At 47.1% G+C, this 17986-nt stretch overlaps 1 long non-coding RNA gene across 6 annotated transcripts in view; it reads right to left on the bottom strand.

Moving 5' to 3' along the window:
• The window catches only part of LOC122214576, a 37131-nt gene extending 27112 nt beyond the window's left edge, over positions 1–10019 (bottom strand). For 5 of the 6 annotated variants that reach the window (XR_006199969.1, XR_006199972.1, XR_006199971.1 and 2 more), the window contains exons 1-2: positions 9851–10019; positions 3421–3486 (exon numbers count right to left, since the gene is read on the bottom strand). This is a non-coding gene — a long non-coding RNA (uncharacterized LOC122214576). Of the gene's footprint in view, positions 1–3420; positions 3487–7952; positions 8195–8300; positions 8385–9850 lie in introns of all 6 variants that reach the window. The other variant, XR_006199973.1, reaches the window with a different exon arrangement.
• Between the last annotated feature and the right edge of the window lie 7967 nt (positions 10020–17986).

Below are 17986 nucleotides of genomic sequence, written 5' to 3'. Positions count from 1 at the left end.
CTTGTTTTTCAAAGTGTAGTCCATGGACCGACAGGAAAGCATCATCTTGGGCCTTGTTTGAAACCCCAAATCTTGGTCCTTCTCTAGACTGTGACTCAGAATCTGTATTCCCTCTTCACAAGATCTCCAGGTAATTTGTATACACATTAAAATTTGAGAAGCACTATTCTAGTATAATTTATTTCCCAGCAATAAGTAATCTTTCTTCTCATCTGCTAGGTGAATTTATACTCCCCTGCCCCCTGTTTGGTAGGATACTTTTATCTTTTAACCACCTTATGTATTTTGTGTGCACATCTTCTCTTTCCCCACCATGCTTGGGTCCTGAAGGAGAGAATCCAATGTCTGATGGACAGAGTCCTCTTCCATAAGATGGAGATAATGTTATTCACCTTAGAAGGGAGCTCATGAGGACTGAAACAAATAACACACGTGGGTGCATAGCACAGTGCCTATTATATCATAGATGCACCATCATGACAGCTAGTGCTCTTCCCCTAAACTGGCTGCCATTTTGTGCTTACCTAGCACCGTGCTAGGTCCTTTGTTATTTCTTCCCATTGAGTCCTCACAGTAAAGCTCACAGCTGTAGCAGTGAAACAGGTGTTTTGAAAATTCAGGTATTTAGACAAGTTCTAAATTCTTCCTTTCAAAATCAGGAAATGAAGCAGGGTTACATAATTAGCAAATGATTGAGGCAGGATTTGAGTCCAGAACTGTTGGCTCTCTGGCCTAGTTCTTAATAGCTCTCTCTGCTCTATCGTGTTGCATAATGAAGTCTTTCAACCAATATTTGTTAAATTAAAGAATAAAAGCCACAGGCTCCCTAAAACAAGCCAACTTGGGCCAGGCTGATGATATAACTGAGAGACAAAGGTCAAGCTAAGGGAAGAGTCTCTTCCCTCTTTACTATAAGTGGGTCAAGCAGGTACGATAAATGGCAGATGACCTTCACCTCAATGTCAAGGAGACGATAGGACTGAAAGAGGCCCTGGGAGCTGGAGAACATGGCTGGTCTGAGAGGGCAGACCCCCACCTTCCCACCAGTGTTCGTGGTTATGGCATCTGGGTGGCTTATGCCTGGCGTCTGTTCTGATAAGACAGCACCAACACATACACACGGTGTTAAATATTTCGAACCTGGCCTCCGAGAAGGTGGACCCAGTGTTGTCAGATCTGATTTGTTCAAATAAAGCCAGAGATCTGGACTTTTATGTGAAATCCTCGACTTTTAAATATTGATGAATAATTTAATTTTTTTAAAATTTATTTATTTATTTTGAGAGAGAGTGCATGTGCACGCATGCATGTGAGTGGGGGAGGAGCAGAGAGAGAGGGAGAGACAGAATCCCAAGCAGGCTCCGTGCTCCCAGTGCAGAGCCCTACACAGGGCCCAAACCCACAAATCGTAAGATCACGACCTAAGCTGAAAGCAAGAGCTCGACACTCAACCTACTGAGCCACCCAGTCACCCCTAATTTGTTTTAAGTGCGCGGGCCATACATGGGGAAGCGGAACTGGGGGATGGATAGTAGTAACCAGACTATAACCTCTGTCCTAAACTATACAGGATAATCTATACTGTTTTTGTTTACTAAACCAGTACAAAACAAATCGGCAGGGAAAAGGAAGAAGAAAGAAGGAAGGGAGGAGAATGCCGGCTACTTGACCACTTGAGTCTCAGGCAGTAAAGTGGAAGACAGCTCTCAGCTGGGGAGGAATGGGGGAAGAAAGGAGGGGTTCTCTGTGGCTAATTGTCCCAAGGGCCATGGCGTCCAACGGGGAGTCCCTTCCACCTCCCAGGGTTGCCAAGGGCCAACCCAGCTAATCAACTTTTTTTTTTTTTTTTATCACCTTGGAGGCCCTCTCTGTCTTTGTTCAGCTGTAATCTTTCTTAATTAGATAATTGAAATAATCATCCAATTAAGTTAGTTCACATGGCCCCCCTTACTTGAGGAGTCGCTGAATCCAGCTGGCTTCTCATTTCCGCTGACTCTGTTCCTTGCCTCATGCAGGGTCTGAAACAGGTTTCAAGCTGTTTTCTTTCCTCTTTTTCAGTTTGCCGTTTCAGTTCATAGGAGCTACGACTAAAGTTCTTTTCTGGGTGATGTCAAGACAGACTCCTGAAGCAACTGAAGCCAAAAGTTAGAACTGGCACCATCACTGTGGGGGATAAGAATTTCTGGCCCACGAGGGTTTGAATCCCTATTCTGCCATTTAGTAACAAGGTGACTTTGAAAGTGTGTGCTGACCTTGCAGAGCTGGCAGTTTCCCCATCTGTGAAATGGGAATAAAAACAGAACTTACCCCACAGCTAGGGTTGTTGTGTGACTTACTTGAGATAATGTAAGTGAGGCCACCAGCTCTGTGCCTGGCACACAGTAAGCACCCAGGACATGTGTGGGTTGTTTTTCAACATGCAGAATGATGTACTCTTTTATTATTTAAAAAAATTGTTTTCAAAACATTTTCTTAAGTTTATGTATTTTTTTTTTTAACATTTTATTTATTTTTGAGACAGAGAGAGACAGAGCATGAACGGGGGAGGGGCAGAGAGAGAGGGAGACACAGAATTGGAAGCAGGCTCCAGGCTCTGAGCCACCAGCCCAGAGCCCGATGCGGGGCTCGAACTCACAGACCGCGAGATCGTGACCTGAGCCGAAGTCAGACGCTTAACCGACTGAGCCACCCAGGCGCCCCACGTTTATGTATTTTTTTGAGAGAGACAGAGATAGCATGAGTAGGGGAGGGGCAGAGAGAGAGAGAGAATCCCAAGCAGGCTCCCCACTGTCAGCACAGAGCCAGATACGTGGCTTGAAATCATGAAACCATGAGGTCATGACCTGAGCCAAAACTGAGTCAGACGCTCAAACAACTGAGCCACCCAGGCGACCCTCAAAATTTTTTTCTTAGTGTTTCTTTATTTTTGAGAGAGAGAGAGAAAGAGAGACAGAGTGGGAGTGGGGGAGGGACAGAGAGAGGGAGAGACAGAATCAGATGCAGGCTCCAGGCTCCGAGCTGTCATCACAGATCCCAAGGCAGGGCTGGAACTGATGAACCTCAAGATCATGACCTGAGCCGAAGTCGGATGCTCACCCAACTGAGCCACCCAGGAGCCTCCAGAATGATGTATTTCTAATAACTCAAATTGTTTCATTATGTGTTTGCAGTAGAAATTGAGGAAAGAAAAACAGAGGGAAACCATAGAGACACATAAGATGTAAATGATGCCAGGGATTATGTAGCTATTTGCTAGACTTATATGGTGTTTATATGCTAATCTAATATCTCCATCCTGGCTTCCTTCCAGTTAATTCTAACACCCCCCACCCCCACCCCGTAAGATTTACAGATAGCTGGTTTTCCCTTCAGGCCCATCTTCTGTAAATGAAATCACAAGGCAGTATTCCCTTCACTTACTTGCCCCCCAGGCTGGAAGGTCCATGTGGGCTGCTGGGCTGTGTCTGCCATGGCATCATGATATCCCTAGGGAATTGCCAAAAAATAATTGTTAAATAAATAAACATTGAGCATGGAGAAACTATTCTGTAAAAGGACATCCAAGCCAATTTCAAGTAGTAAAGCATTTTAAAACAAGGATATAAGACATGTCACACATTAGCTAAGAATGGAGAAAAATCTAGAAAAGGGCTAGTATTTCTAGGATCACAGAGTAAAACAAAAATCAATTGCAACTCCAAAACGCAAATGCCCAGGCCTTACCTTAACCTGCTTAAAATGCTGACCTAGCCAGAGCCAGCAGCCAGTAACCACGGTGGATTCCCCCTTTGCTGCATTTCATTGCTCAGTGCAGACTCCTGGAAACTCATTCTCCTTTATTTCAGGAGAGTAACATATTTCGGGGGAGAATGATTGTAGCCCTGTGCAGAGCATATTTTTCATGCTTTTTAATCTTTTAAAAATTACACAAGCACTACATCATTTTTTTTAATGGGAAAAATGTCCATAAGTAAAAAGAAAAATGAATTTTCAAAGATTGTTTTCCAATGTGGCTTCCCCTCCCACCCCCCACCCCCCCCAGGAGTGTACTTTTAAAAAGCAGTCATCTTCAACTCCTGTATAGGACCACAATGTGCTTTACATAGAGTGTGTTCTCGTTCTAACAAAACTAAAATGTTTCTTAGTGCTTTGCTCTAGATTTCAGCTATGGATAAGGGGAATCCAAATTCCCATTTCCTCACACATGTTGGTAGATCAATACTCTCCAAGGTTGGATTGCTGGACTTTGGCTGGAGAGCGCTGTTTGGTGTTGAATATAGTGGGAAGTCAGTAACTTCCGGACAACTGCCCCATCACTAATGTTCTGAGCAGATGCTCCCTATTTCTGCCTCTGTGACTTAGCGCATAGTCTGTATCGCAGCCATAGTCTGAGCTAACCCTCAGTGATCCTCACCTCTTGGTGGTCACACGTTTGTACAGGGCTGGCTTAGGTAATCAATGAGATACTGCAGAAAGGATGGAGCGTGGCGTAGAAGCAAAGTCACGGAAGTCATTGCAGTTTCTGCTTTGCTCTCTCTTGGAACTCTTGCTATGGGGGAGGGCCACATGGTGGGGAACTCCAGCCCACAGACATATGAGTGAACCATCGTGGAAGCTGATCTTCTAGCCCCAGTCAAACCTTCACATGACTACAGCCCCAGCCTGTATCTTGGCTACAGCCTGAGCCACAACCACCCAGCTAAGTCACTTTCAAATTCCTGATCCACAGAACTGTGCAAGCTAAGATTCATTGTTTGTTTTAAGCTGCTAGGTTTTATAGTAATCCGTGATGCAGCAGTAGGTAATTTATACATTCACCCGTCTATGTATAAGGCTTACTCCTTTGCCCTCTAAATTCACTCTCTCAAGGCTCAGGTCAAATTCATCCTGCCTGGATTCTCCAGCCTGGAGGGATCTCCCTTTCTCCAAGCCCAGTCACCATGCCTGTCCTTCTTATGTGGCATTCTTGTGAAGGAAGGATAGATCAGCCAGGCCTGACATGTGTTGTGCCTTTATTAGTAAGTGACCATATAATTTATAGTCCATACTGAGACACTTCTGAGAGTGAAGGGGGTGCTATTAATAATGATCATGGGAATCAGCAAAATCCAAGATGGCTCTAGGGCAGACTATAACATCCATTCACCCTATCTGTGAGAGGCGCCAATGCCTCTCCCAGAAAGATAACAAAGGCGAGAATATTGCTTAGCATGGTTACAGTTTTGCTTGTCGGATGCTTGGAGGTACAAAGAAAATGTAACTTCTTTATCTTTCTGTAATAGGTCTTTTTCCTTGCCTATCTCCACCCAGCTAGATAGTGAGGGGACGAAATATGATTTTTTTAATTAAAAAAAATTTTTTTAACGTTTATTTATTTTTGAGAGACAGAGCATGAGTGGGGGAGGGCAGAGAGAGAGAGAGGGAGACACAGAATCTGAAAGAGGCTCCAGGCTCTGAGCCATCAGCACAGAGCCTGACGCAGGGCTCAAACTCATGAACCTGGAGATCGTGACCTGAGCTGAAGTCGGACACTTAACCTACTGAGCCACCCAGGCGCCCCTATGCCAGATAATTTAAACAGTTTGTGAGATTGTTCCGTCAGCACCCGGCTGAGCAGGGGAGAGAATGCGGCCAGGGTTCTGAGCCTTGTCTTTCCATCCCCATGATTGGAAACCCTCCTCCTCGCCATTTAAGACGGAACCTGGGCATATGGGGGATAGGTAGGAAGTGGACTGGGAACCAAGAGCCTCACAAGGTTTCCTTTAGAATGATTGGTCTGAGCGAATACCTGGACTGGGGGATGGTTGAAGGGCTATCTGCCTAGCTTTTTGTGGCAGTGTTCTGAAACTAGAGCCATCTCTCATGGGTGTGGCTTTCCCTCCTACACAAGCGCACCCACCAAGGGTTTGAAATGTAGCCACTGCTTTGCTAACCAAGCTATGAGCCCGTAAGGCTGTGTCTGTCAGAAGAAGGAGGCTTTTGCTAGTTAGCACAAAGGCGTTCTGTGGGCCAGGACAGACCCTGGCCAGCACCCAGCGTCCAGGTTATGTGCTCCTGGCTTCGCATTCTTTGCCTGTGGCAGCTTGCTGCTCCCGATTACAGGCCAGCTTTGCCATTACCATGGAAATTCTGGGCCCCCTGCATGCCCCGAACAGGCTCCAGGGGCCCAGGGTATCTTCCTCAGACTCCTCTACACCCTCCTGCTACCACCTGCACACCATTGCTCCTGGGCTGAGGGACACAGGGCGTTAAGCCAGAGGCAGGTCCCCCAGGGGTGGCAGACTTCCTTCTACCCTGCCCTGGGATGTGAGGCACTTAGCCTGATGTTCTCACACCACCCCCCCCCCCCCTTATTTTCTAGGTGTTTCTAAATCTCCTCTCCCTAGAGGCATCTGACCTTATCGGTGGCCTTCAGCTTTTCCTTTCCTGCCTGCCATCTTCCCAGAGTGGCATGAATAGGTCTGGGGCATATCTGGGAATGATAAAACTCCGTGATCTGGGGTGGCACCTGTCTACCTTTTTCCTCTGGTATCACCTCTAGAAAAGAATATGTATATGGCCCACCGGGTGACCTGGAGGAGACCTGGTACCCTAGCGGGCTGTTTTGCAGGATTAAGCCGGTTGGGGGGTGGGGGGTGCGGCAGGAATCCCAACCACCAAGATCCTAACCAGGCTGCTCCAAGAGCAGTGGGGATCAAGGCCCCTGGGTTGTGTGGAAGCACTCTGGCTAGGCAGTCCTCTCTAGAACCTTCAGCCTGGCTTTATTAGAGCAGAACTGTGTGGTTGAGAAATCCCTTTTCCCCACCAAAAAGCCTGCTTTCACGGCCATTGTCTCTCTGCAGAGGTCAAGAACCTCAGTTTGGAGACTAATGCTGATCAATGGTCTCTTTATTCTTTGATCTTTCTTTTTCCCTAGGGCACTAAAGCTCCTGGCTCAGCCCTGGAGCTGGGAAGCGGCAAGAAAATATAGTTTCAAGTGGGAAACTAAAATACACAGGCAAAGTGTTGGTGAAATAGGATCCCCAATACAGTTGTAATGATAGGAACTCCTCTGGCAGCGTGTGTGGTGGGGGGCGGGGAGGGGGGTAATATGGGTTTAGGGTTGTTGGGTAAGACCTCAAGGCAACATTAGGCTTGAGCTTGAATACACTGAATTTATCAGCAGGCTTGAATAAATTGTGGCTACACTGCCTTGTAAGGGAGCAGATTCTTGTCACCTCCAGGGCTTTTGTTTTGCTGAGTGGCTTATGCAAATATAGAGCCAGCCCAGTGGTTCTGGGTGAGAAAGGGGAGAGCACACAGACCTTCCTTTCCAGCTACCTGTCCCTGCAAGACTGTCCTGTGCCCCTTCCCTGTCAATAGTCATCACCACAGATGAATTTTGCCTATTTTTGAATTTCCTATAAATCAGATTCTACAGCGTGTGTTCATGTGTTCTGATTTCCTTTGTTTAACATCCCGTCTCCGATACTCATCCATGGAGCCGTGGATGTTCTTTTTCGTTGCTATGTCGTATTCTGTTGTAGCAAAATACCCTCAATTTATCTTGCCTTTCTACACTTCATTTGGTTCGTTTCCATTTTAGTTATCACACACAAAATCTGCCATGAACATTTTTATTCATGCCTTTCTGTGGACATTTTTGAAAAAATTCTTGTCAAAGTATTATTTATTTCTGATAAATGTTATACATATTCATTTAGAAAATGGAACATCCAAAAATACAAAGTGTTTTAACAAGTCGTCATCAATGTACATTCAATTTTGTACTTGGCTTTTTTAAAAAATTTTTTTAAGTAGGTTCTGTGCCCAGTGTAAGGCTCAAACTCATGACCCCAAGATTAAGAGCAGTGTGCTCTACTGACTGAGCCAGCCAGGTGCCCCCGACCTGACTTTTGCACTGCAAATATCATGAGCATTTTTTCATCATACTCCGTATGGAAGGCTCTTACCCTCTTTTTAGTTCCATTTGGCCTTGTTCCTTGATAGGCCATCAGCTAACATTTGCGATGATTCTGAGGTTTTACCCAGGAGAGACCTGGAGACAGCTGGCCCCCTACCCTGTCCACCACAATCCCCAGGTAGATGCAGGCTGTCTAGTGTGAGAATGTGCCGGGTCAGGAGGGCAGATGCCTCTCTCCATCGCCTCTGCCCTGAGCAATCACAAATGGACCTAACAAGGTGAGAGTAGAGGCTGCAGATTGAGAAGAGAATGAGAAGTGCAGCTGTGAACCTGGAAAACAGTCTGATAGTAATGAGGGAAGCGAGCAGTGAGTTTGGAAAGCAGTCCCTTCCCTCACCCAAAGTGTCTTCTTGGGCAGCTCAACCTGCGTGTGAACGATTTCAGCGTATCAGTTCAGTGGGATCCATGGATTCACATCACCCTGACAAAGAAAATCACAGGACAGGTGCAAAGCGAACGATTTCCCATTTCCTCCCTCTCTTAGTTCATCTCAAATATTGGCAAACTTTTTCTCAATCCCTTGTTTGCATTCATTTTGCCAATTATGTTTGATCATAAACCTAAGTATCTGGAAGTACCTCTCTGTACTTGTTTCCTCATCTGTAAAATGGGTTGACTGATGATTCCCCTATCTCTTACAGCAGGGGTTTTCAGCCTCAGCACTATTGACATTTTGGGCCAGTTAATTCTTTGTGGTGGGGCTGTCCTGAGCATCATGGGATGTGTGACCCACTAGATGCCAGTAACAACACCCTCCCCTAAAGTTGTGACAGGCAAAAGTGTATCTAGACATTGCCAAATATGTCTAAGGGTTGAGGGGGAAAGCAATATAACTCCCCTTTGAGGAGCACTGGCTTAGATTTACTACAAGTATCACCTGAGATAACATAGGTAAAGTGCTTAGAAGAATTTCTGGCGGCAAGTAAGTATTCAGTAAACCTTAACCATCGGTGTCTGAGGAGCTCTTAGAAAGATGTGAACTTGTGGCTGGGGCTACTCCACAAACCAATTTGCTTGTTTATTTCATCACTATTACTTTTTGCATTTTCCGTTCTTCCTTCGTAAAGTGCCATGGTTTAAAGGGATTTTTTTTTTCTTATGAGAGGTGCCTTTCCTTATAGGTACAAGTATCAGAGATAAAACTTGGAAGTACTGGCATTTGCAAGTGGCTTTTGAAAGTGGAGAATGTCAAAGAAATGTAAATCATACTCTCTAGGAGCAGGAGAGTGTCTTTTTCTAAAGCTTTTGCAACCATTAACTCACCGGACGCCACCATAGCGTGTTCTAGCTGAGCCTAAACGGAATTACTAGCTTTGTTGTTTGCGGGGTGGAGGGGAAACCCTGGTCTGGTGACAGCTCACAGGGTCGGTGCGCCACAGTGGTGGGGGGAGGATGGGGGGATGGCGGGGAGGGAGTGGCAATAGGGGGAGAGGGGAAACGGGTGCTATTTCTTCCTGGTGAAAGGGACAAGATTCCCCGTGGGCTGGGAGACCTGAAGAAGACAGAAGATGAAAAAGAGGGTGGGATAGTGTAGGTCCCTTCATGCATCCTGAGGGATCTGGATGATGAGAGGGGGCTTAGGATCCTGGTGCAGAATACTGCTGCCCCATGCACGGGAGGGGCAACCTTAACATCAGGCTCTCTGCCACAGACATTGTCAGCTTGGGCTTCCTGAATGCACATATCCTGTAGAAAGGAGTCCGGGTGGTTTCAGGTCATTTGCATGCCAAACCCCACTCTCACCAGAGGACCCAGAAAGCACCAAGGTATGTGACTGGGACCTCTTCTCTGATTTTTGCTGCCCGCCCCCCCCCCCCCCCCCCCCCCCCCTCAGGGCCTGTGTCCATCCTTAGCTCAGTTCTACTTTGATTCTGCCTAGAGTTCTACCTGCTCTGGGGGACCAAGAGCCCAGTTTTTCAAGTCCCTGCGATTCCTGAGATGAGGCCAGCCAGCAGGGTCTCCCGGGGTTAACCTCTTGAGCCCGATAGCCACGCCCACAGCATGCCCCGGCCCGGACACGCCCACTGCCACGCCCCTGTTTGTGATCACACCCACAGCCCGTCTCCAGGCCCCAGCCACACTCACAACCACACCCGTGGCTGCGGCCACTCCGCCTGGACATTCCTTCTCACAGCTGCTTTCAGCCAAGTGGCTGCCACCAAGTTCCTGCGAAATGACTCACAGAAGATTGCTAACTTTGGGGGAAATCTCGTGCCTGTTTTATTTGCATGGTGTGAAGACCAGCATGATGAGAGGCCACAAAGCAGTACCTGAACTCCAGAGCTTTTAAAACTCAACATTCAGAACAACGTTTTAGAGGCCCGTGCACGCCCCACCCTGTGATTCTTTGGGACCCACTCCCCGTTCGCTCTCTTTGAGTAGAAGACAAGCCAGCCACAGTTCTGTATCTCAGCGTGGCATTTGGGAGGGCACGCAAAGTACCGCCGGACCTCCAATGTATCTGTCCAGCCCAGTAAAACTTAAGTTCCCATTCTGTCCCTTTGTCCCCGGGATCCTCACTAGATCAGGCTGTGCCGAAGCCAGCTCAGCCCTGAGAACCGTGCCATGGCCTTTGGAAGCCCTCAGTATCTGTTTGGACTGCCTGGCCGGCTCCTCCCTCTTAGAACACGTGCACTCCAAGGTCACAGACTGTGTCTGTTTGGTCCTTTTGTTGACAGGACAAAAATTATTAGCATGCATATGTTCTCATTTCGTCTCTGTCACTCTATCAGAGGCAAGCTTGTAGTTGACAGCCCACGTCGTCCCTCTTGCCGAAGAGGTGGTATTGTTTTAGGTTGGTGAGAAACTAGGTTGATCTATAATAAAGAAAGAAGGGGGGGAGAGGGAGAGGAAAATGCATGTACCAGTGCGTCCCAATCTTAGCCTGCATCAGAACCACCTGGGGATCTTGCTAAATTCTGATCTAAAATTCTGATCTAAAATCTTGCAAATTCTGATTCAGTAGATCTGAGACTCTGCATTTCTAACATGCTCCCGGGTGACGAAGTTGCTGCTGGTGTTCAGATCGCATTTCGCCCGGCAAGGGTACACGGGGCTGGATATCTGGGAGGTCTGCGCGTAACTGGAGAGATTAGAGCAGCTTCAGCATGTGAGAGAAATGGATAGAAAAGGCTTTTGTTTTTTTGTTTTTTAAATAGGTGTTACCATAGCCTCTGTAGCTGACCCTCCTCATTCTCAAGAAATTCAAGGGTATTCATTGTTTGTCAGCTGCCCAGCCTCTAGCCTGTCTTCTGCTAATAGCTCTCCATTTTTGTCTGACGGAATGGTTAGCCAGGTGCCCATCCCTCCCTGGCACGTGACTGCCAGTGAGCCCAATGAGGGCTCCGGCTCTGAAATCTGAATCATGGATTCAGGCCCAAAACAGAGAACAGTTGGAGTGTTCTCTTTCCAGCCAAGGCAGCTGGGTGAGATTTTTGAGCACTTTCTGCTGCCAAGAACCTTCTGGAGATGCTGGGTGCCTGATGGCTCCACGCCTGAGTCTTTAGCCTTCCCTTTGCTCTAGTGCACTCTCCGCTATGCTTCCAAGATATCCTCTTTTTTGCCTAGACCAGCCAGAGTCAGTTTCTGTTGCTTGCAATCAAAGCACCCTAACAGATATGCTATTTAACCAATATAACATTTTGAGCTATTATTTTGAAACAGTGTTTCATTTCCTGACGGGGGGGGGGCGGGGGGATAGGTGGCAGGGTGGTGATAATTATAATACCGCTTCACCACTTTGGCTGCACCTACGGTGGCTGGTTTTACAGATCGCCATTTGGAGTCCATGCCTAGCACTGTGCCTGAGAGAAACCCAGTCGGTGCTCAATGGATGGCCATTAGCAAGAATGAGCAGTCACTTCACAGCATGTGCACTGAGCCCTGGCATGTGTCAGCTGCCCCCGTGCCCAGGGACATGTTAGACAGCCATCAAATACTAAAATAGCAACAGCTTATAGGAAAGCCTGTGTAAGCTTGTAGCAGCACTAGCTAATAAACTTCTGACCTTTCCCTTGGATCTCCTTTCTCCCTCTACGGTTTAAGAGCAAAGTGTGATGAAAGGTCAGCAGGGAGCATGCTCTTTGTTCCATCAATGTATTGTGGTTCCATTAAAATATTCCCAGTTAAACAAGAAGCACGCCAGTATTTCCATTATGGCCTTTCCGGTTGTGGCGGTTATTGCTAAAAAAGAGATTAAACTCTCTATGTACTATAAAGGTTAATATTCCCAGGCTGTAGAGGCAAAAAAATCTACCATCCCAGCCGTGCCATGAACTAGCTATTCTTGGGCACGTTACTTAAGGTTCTTGGAGCCTTAGTTTCCTCATCTGTAACGTGGGCACGGTATTAGCATCTTCCTCAGTGGATTGTTGTGAGGATTCAGTTAGGCAATTCATATAAAGTACTTACATGCATTAAGGCAATGCATATAAAGTGCCTGGATCGTTGTCAGTACTTAATAAATGTAAGCTATTTATTAACACTCATTTTCCCCTAAAGCCAGAAGGTATAATCCTTCCCTCCCCTACTTTTTTTTAAAGCTTATTTATTTTTATTTTTAATTTGTTTAATGTTTTATTTTTATTTTTGAGTGAGAGAGACACAGAGTGCGAGCAGGGGAGGGGCAGAGAGAGAGGGAGACGCAGAATCTGAAGCAGGCTCCAGGCTCTGAGCTGTCAGCACAGAGCCCGACGCGGGGCTTGAACCCATAAACCGTGAGATCATGACCTGAGCCGAAGTCACACGCTTACCCAGCTGAACCACCCAGGTGCCCCCCTTCCCCACTTTTAATAGAAGTCTTGAAAAAAGGCAGTTGATCCAAGGGTGCCTGTGTGGCTCAGTCGGGTAAGCATCCGACTCTTGTTTCTGCTCAGGTTATGATCTCCTGGTTTTGTGAGCTTGAGCCCCGTGCCAGCCTGTGCACTGACAGTGTGGAGCCTGCTTGGGATTCTCTCTCTCCCTTTCTCTGTGCCCCTTCCCTGCTTGCGCTGTCTCCGTCTCTCTCAAAATAAATAAATAAAAACTTAAAAAAATTTTTTTAAAGGCATTTGATCCAATTAGGGTGAAAAAAATTATCCTACCCACGAGGAAAAGACTGGAAGAAAACATAAAACACACTACAGTTTTTAATGTTTGTCTATGGGTGTGACAGTATGTATAATTTTTATTTTTTTCGTTTAGCGTGCTATGCCTTACAGATTCTTTTGCAGTGAACACACATGACTTTTATAACCAGATGAGAAGCCCTGACAAATGCTATCTTTAAAAAAGAAGGCAAATATTAAGGCAACATGATTTTGTAGAAACTGGGTGGGGAAAAAAAAATCCCTGTTAGATGGAGAAATAGATGTTTTCTGGTCAAGAGCTTATTGGGAGGGAAATGACATCAATTTGGTTCTCATCAGCTCGAGTGGCAAATCATAATGCAAAATGAAAGTACATTCAGGAGAGCCAAACCCACACTGGGATTTTGCCGCCTGAATCATTAAGCTAGAAATGACCTCAGGAGGGCATGTGACCCCGCCCCCTTCCCTCTCCTCGGGAAGGCTGGCCCTGGGACTTTTCAGGACTCATGAGCAATGGTCCTATTTATAAGCCCTCTAGGAACTAACTCTACATACATTTCCTTCCTCCTAAGCTTCAGGCAGCCTCAATTTAGCTTTTGCAGGTGCCCTCAACTAACGATCTCCAACCTAGTTCTCCCTCTGCCTGGAAGAGGCCTGGGAATTGTCCCAGATCTTTTTTATTCACCCTGGTCCTTGCACAAAACCTAATCCCCCTGGAAGTCAGTTTTGTCACCTGTAAAACAGGGATAGGAAGGATTTGAAGGGAAAATGCAGAACTGGGAGTCCAGCAGGGGCCATCTTGTCCTGCGTCACAACCCGGGTGTTTAACCATGTCTATACCACCCTGGTGGGAAAACATCACACAGAGGAAGCTTGTCTGCAGAACAGGTGACAGGTTTTTTTGGAGGTGGGGGCAGCAAGCCTGTGAGAAGGAAGCGAGGGGTGGCTGGGAATGGGAGGAAGGGAGATTGAGGGGGTCCAGAGAAAAATGGACGTGGCTCAGGAAAGCAGCAGTCAGCAAGAGTGTGCACAGAGTGACGGGAACCCCTGTCACGGCCATCACCAAGAAGCTCATGGACCAAGCTGCTGTAGATTCCATTTTAATCAATCCCCTGTGCCGGGCTGTAATATCCCTCTCATTATCCACAAACTTTTAGGACCCCACCTTGTGTTCATAAGGCTTTGAGGCATGGAGGAAGTGAGCTGGTCCAGCAGGTACAGAGCGGGAGACCAGGGATGGAGCCTCAAGAGCAGAGGGTGATGGAGAAGGACTGGGGAGCAGTACAGACCAAGGCCGCAGCCCCCACTGATCAGACAAGGCAGACCGTTCTGGAAATCTGTGGAGTTTCTGAAGGAGACTTGTCAAAGCACTGCAGTGGGGGCTGAAACGATTTTGTTTATCAAAGGAAAGTATAATTACTGAATTCTGAAGAACCTGGGCTCTCCAATGGGGAGGTGTTTTGATGACAAGTATCAGCAGTGTTAAAATGAGTAGTAGTCAAGAGTATTACTATTATTACTGATATTTGTATTGCTATTAGTATATTCCTTTCCCTCGCTCAAGTCTTGAATTAGTTCTTGCATCCATTCTCCTGAGGCCAAATCAATGAACCACCACTAAGACCCTGCCTCCCCGCGTGTTGATGAGAGTGGCATGTGGTATCAAATTAAAAGCCCTCCTGAGACCAGAGAGATACACTTACTGCCCACACCCCCTCTATCCACACACGGGGTCACTTCATCATGGAAGGAAGTTAAATGGGCTCGGAATGAATTACTCCTCCTGAAGCCATGCGTGCAGGTCCCTAGCCTTCCTAGGTAGCTGCCCGCTGAAGGCTTGATCGTCTGTGGCTGCGTCACAGATCTCCCCACAATTTGATAGTATTAAGTAACAGTCAACTTTTATTCTCTCACACAGTTTCAGTGGGTCAGGAAATAGGGAGTGGCTTAGCTGGGTGGTTGTGGTCCGGGGTTGCTCAAGAAGTTACAGTCAAGATGTCGGCGGGGCTGAGAGCCTCTGTTTCCAAGATGGCCCGCTCACGTGGCTGGCAAGATGGCGCATGGCAGTTTATAGGAGGTCTCAGTTCCTCGCCCCAACGACCCCACTTGAGTGTCATCATGCCACGATAGCTAGTTTCCCGTTTCCCTCCGAATGAGTGGTCCAAGAGGGAGTAAGGCAGAATCATAATACCTTTTATGAGCCAGCCTCAGAGTCACATGCTGTCGCTTCTGCAATGTCCTACTGGTTGCACGGGTCAGCTGTACTCCCTGGGGGAGAGGACCATCCAAAGGCATGAATACGGGTCCGTGAGACTCACAGGAGACCATTCGGTGCTGGCTCCCATCCTCCCATCCTCCCACTCCCCCCACCCTGATACCAGCTGAGACTGACCAGGCTACACTTCCCAGAATCATGGCTTTTCTCTTCTTTCCTACGTGAGTGTGAAATTGGCTGATTTTCAGTTACATGAATAATAATAATAATGATCCCACTTGACATTACTGGATCAATTTCATCTTCTGGGAGCTATTACTGCTCCATGGCGCAAATGAGGAAATGAAGGCTCAGAGAAGTTAAATGACTTGCCCAGTGTCTCAAAGTGAGAAAGTTCTGGAAGGCTGGGAATTGAACTTGCGTGTTGTAGTGCCTAGTCCAGGGTCCTTGCTATCACACCACACAGTGCCAACAAGCCTTAAACATGCCACGTGCCTCATTATCTTCCAGGGCAAATTCTAGGCAAATTAGAAAGCAATTGTAGTGTAAGAGATGTCCTCTTTCTTTCTTTAAGAAAACTTATTACACAGGTGATTCATGCCCATTGTGAAAAAACTACAAAATAAAAATAACTTTAAAAAAAGGAAGAAGAAAAGGCATCCCCCCCCATAATTCCACCCACCCAAATCTACCACCGTTAATATCTTAGTGTGTTCCCCTAAGAACAAAGGAAATGGTTTTAAAATACATTGCATTAACGGCATCTCCAGGGCAAGCTGTGAAAGAAATCCCATCCTCGGGCTTCACCCGAGAGGAGGAAGGACGTGGAATGGGAAAGTAATGAGTGCAGCAGGCGGTGTGCGTGTGCATGAGCGTGGGTGTGTGCTTGTGTGCACACGTGTGTGCGTGCCTGGCCCTTCTCTGCCGGGCCCAAGAGAGCGCTTGGCACATCAGTGGCTAGCCAAGTTGGTAGGGAATTTATTACAACTTCGTAGACAGTGGTTCTGCAAGTGACAAAAGCGGCTTGCCTTCTAGTTTGGTTCAAGCTCCCCGTAGGCAAGGGAGGGTTGATTAAGTTTAATTCAGTCCAATGGGGCTGCTGCTGAGAGATGGGGTCCCTCAGGCCCCAGGACAGGGCGACGTCCCCTTTTGTCATTTTCCTTGCACATGAAGTGTCTTATTTGTGACCGTCTGCCCCGCCCCTCCTCCAGCCAGAAGGCCAGTCCCACAGAGGGGGGCTCATCGGCCTTGCTCACCCGCATCTACCTCTCAGCGCCCGTCTCACTGTCTGGCAGGTTGTAGTACTCAAAACATGTTTGAACTGATCGCAGAGTTTGGGGGTATGCACAAGATAGTTGCTAAGGGCATCCCTCCTTTTATGTACAAGGACCTAGACCCGACTCAAGGGGGTAGTCAAAGTCCCAGGCACCCTCTCTATGTCATCTGTTTGTAACTCAGGACCTCTAAAATGAGGTTGCCAGCACCTGGAAACAGAAGAGCCACATCCTTTCTTCCATGAACTGTAAGAAGTGTTCCAATGCCCTGGGCACCTGTTTTGTTCCAAATTAGGAAGACAGAAGGAAATTGACTCTACCTCATCATTCTCACTCATTCTCAGCTTCCAAAGATTTTTCCCTTCAAGTCCAGTGTCTAGGAGGCAGTGAGGTGAGGGGTTATGAGCCCCAGGCTTGCAGTCTGATGAACCAGGAATCAGATGGCAGGTCATCTACTTTTCAGCTCTGTGAGCTGCGGGAGTTTTGTTGACCTCTGTGAACCTCAGTTTCCTCATCTGTGAAGTGGGAACAACAACATTAAATTTGCAGTATTGCAGTGCTTAAATGAGATAAAAGTTAAAGTGGCTAGGGCAGTGCTTTGGCACATTGTCTGTCTCTGAAGCATATATATTCTTCCCGCTGGGAATATCTTCCTTAACCTTGAAAGTCTAAAAGCAGTGCCAGCCATGTAATCCCCAAGGTATTTGCATGAGGAGAGCATTGATAAATTCTGCCCATGGACGGCTGCCCACTGAGTAGTGTCTCTATTCAATTGGTATAAAAATCATCTCCCTGTGAGATTAGGAGATGCTATAGCCTAACTCCAGGCAGTGAGGCAGAGAGGTGCATCCAGGAGTCCCAGGAGCACACTCCCAGCACTAGACAGGACTAATCAAGGTTGGAAAGGATACTGGGTTCTCTTTTAATTTTTTTTAATGTTTAATTTTATTTTTGAGAGAGAGAGAGAGAGAGAGAGAGAGAGACAGAGCTGAGCAGGGCAAGGGCAGAAGGAGAGGGAGACACAGAATCCGAAACAGGCTCCAGGCTCCAAGGTGTCAGCACAGAGCCCAACGCGGGGCTTGAACTCAAGAACCGTGAGATCATGACCTGGGCCAAAGTCATTTAACCAACTGAACCTCCAGGGTTCTAATGGAGAATGTGGGCAGGCTCTCCCGTAGGGGTCTTTGTTCTTCTGCTTGGGATGGGCCAGAGAGGTCCCGTCCATGGTAGGAGTCCAGGTTTAGGAGCTGAAGTAGAAATCCTAGGAAGATCAAGGCTCCAGATGATAATACAAGGGCCAGGACACTAGGGAGAGGGTTAAGTGTGTTCCCTGTGGCTCCCCTGCCGATCTCCTGCTGGACTCCTTCCCTCCCTTTTTGCGTCTTTCTCTTCAAAGGGGCTTTTGGTACATCAGGCTTTCTCACTACGGCCACTTCTTTCCCCATCAAAACTTAACCATACCTGGACG

Source organism: Panthera leo, chromosome A2 (assembly GCF_018350215.1).
Source record: "Panthera leo isolate Ple1 chromosome A2, P.leo_Ple1_pat1.1, whole genome shotgun sequence".
Classification (NCBI taxonomy): Eukaryota; Metazoa; Chordata; class Mammalia; order Carnivora; family Felidae; genus Panthera; species Panthera leo.
This window is presented reverse-complemented; position numbering and strand designations above follow the sequence as displayed.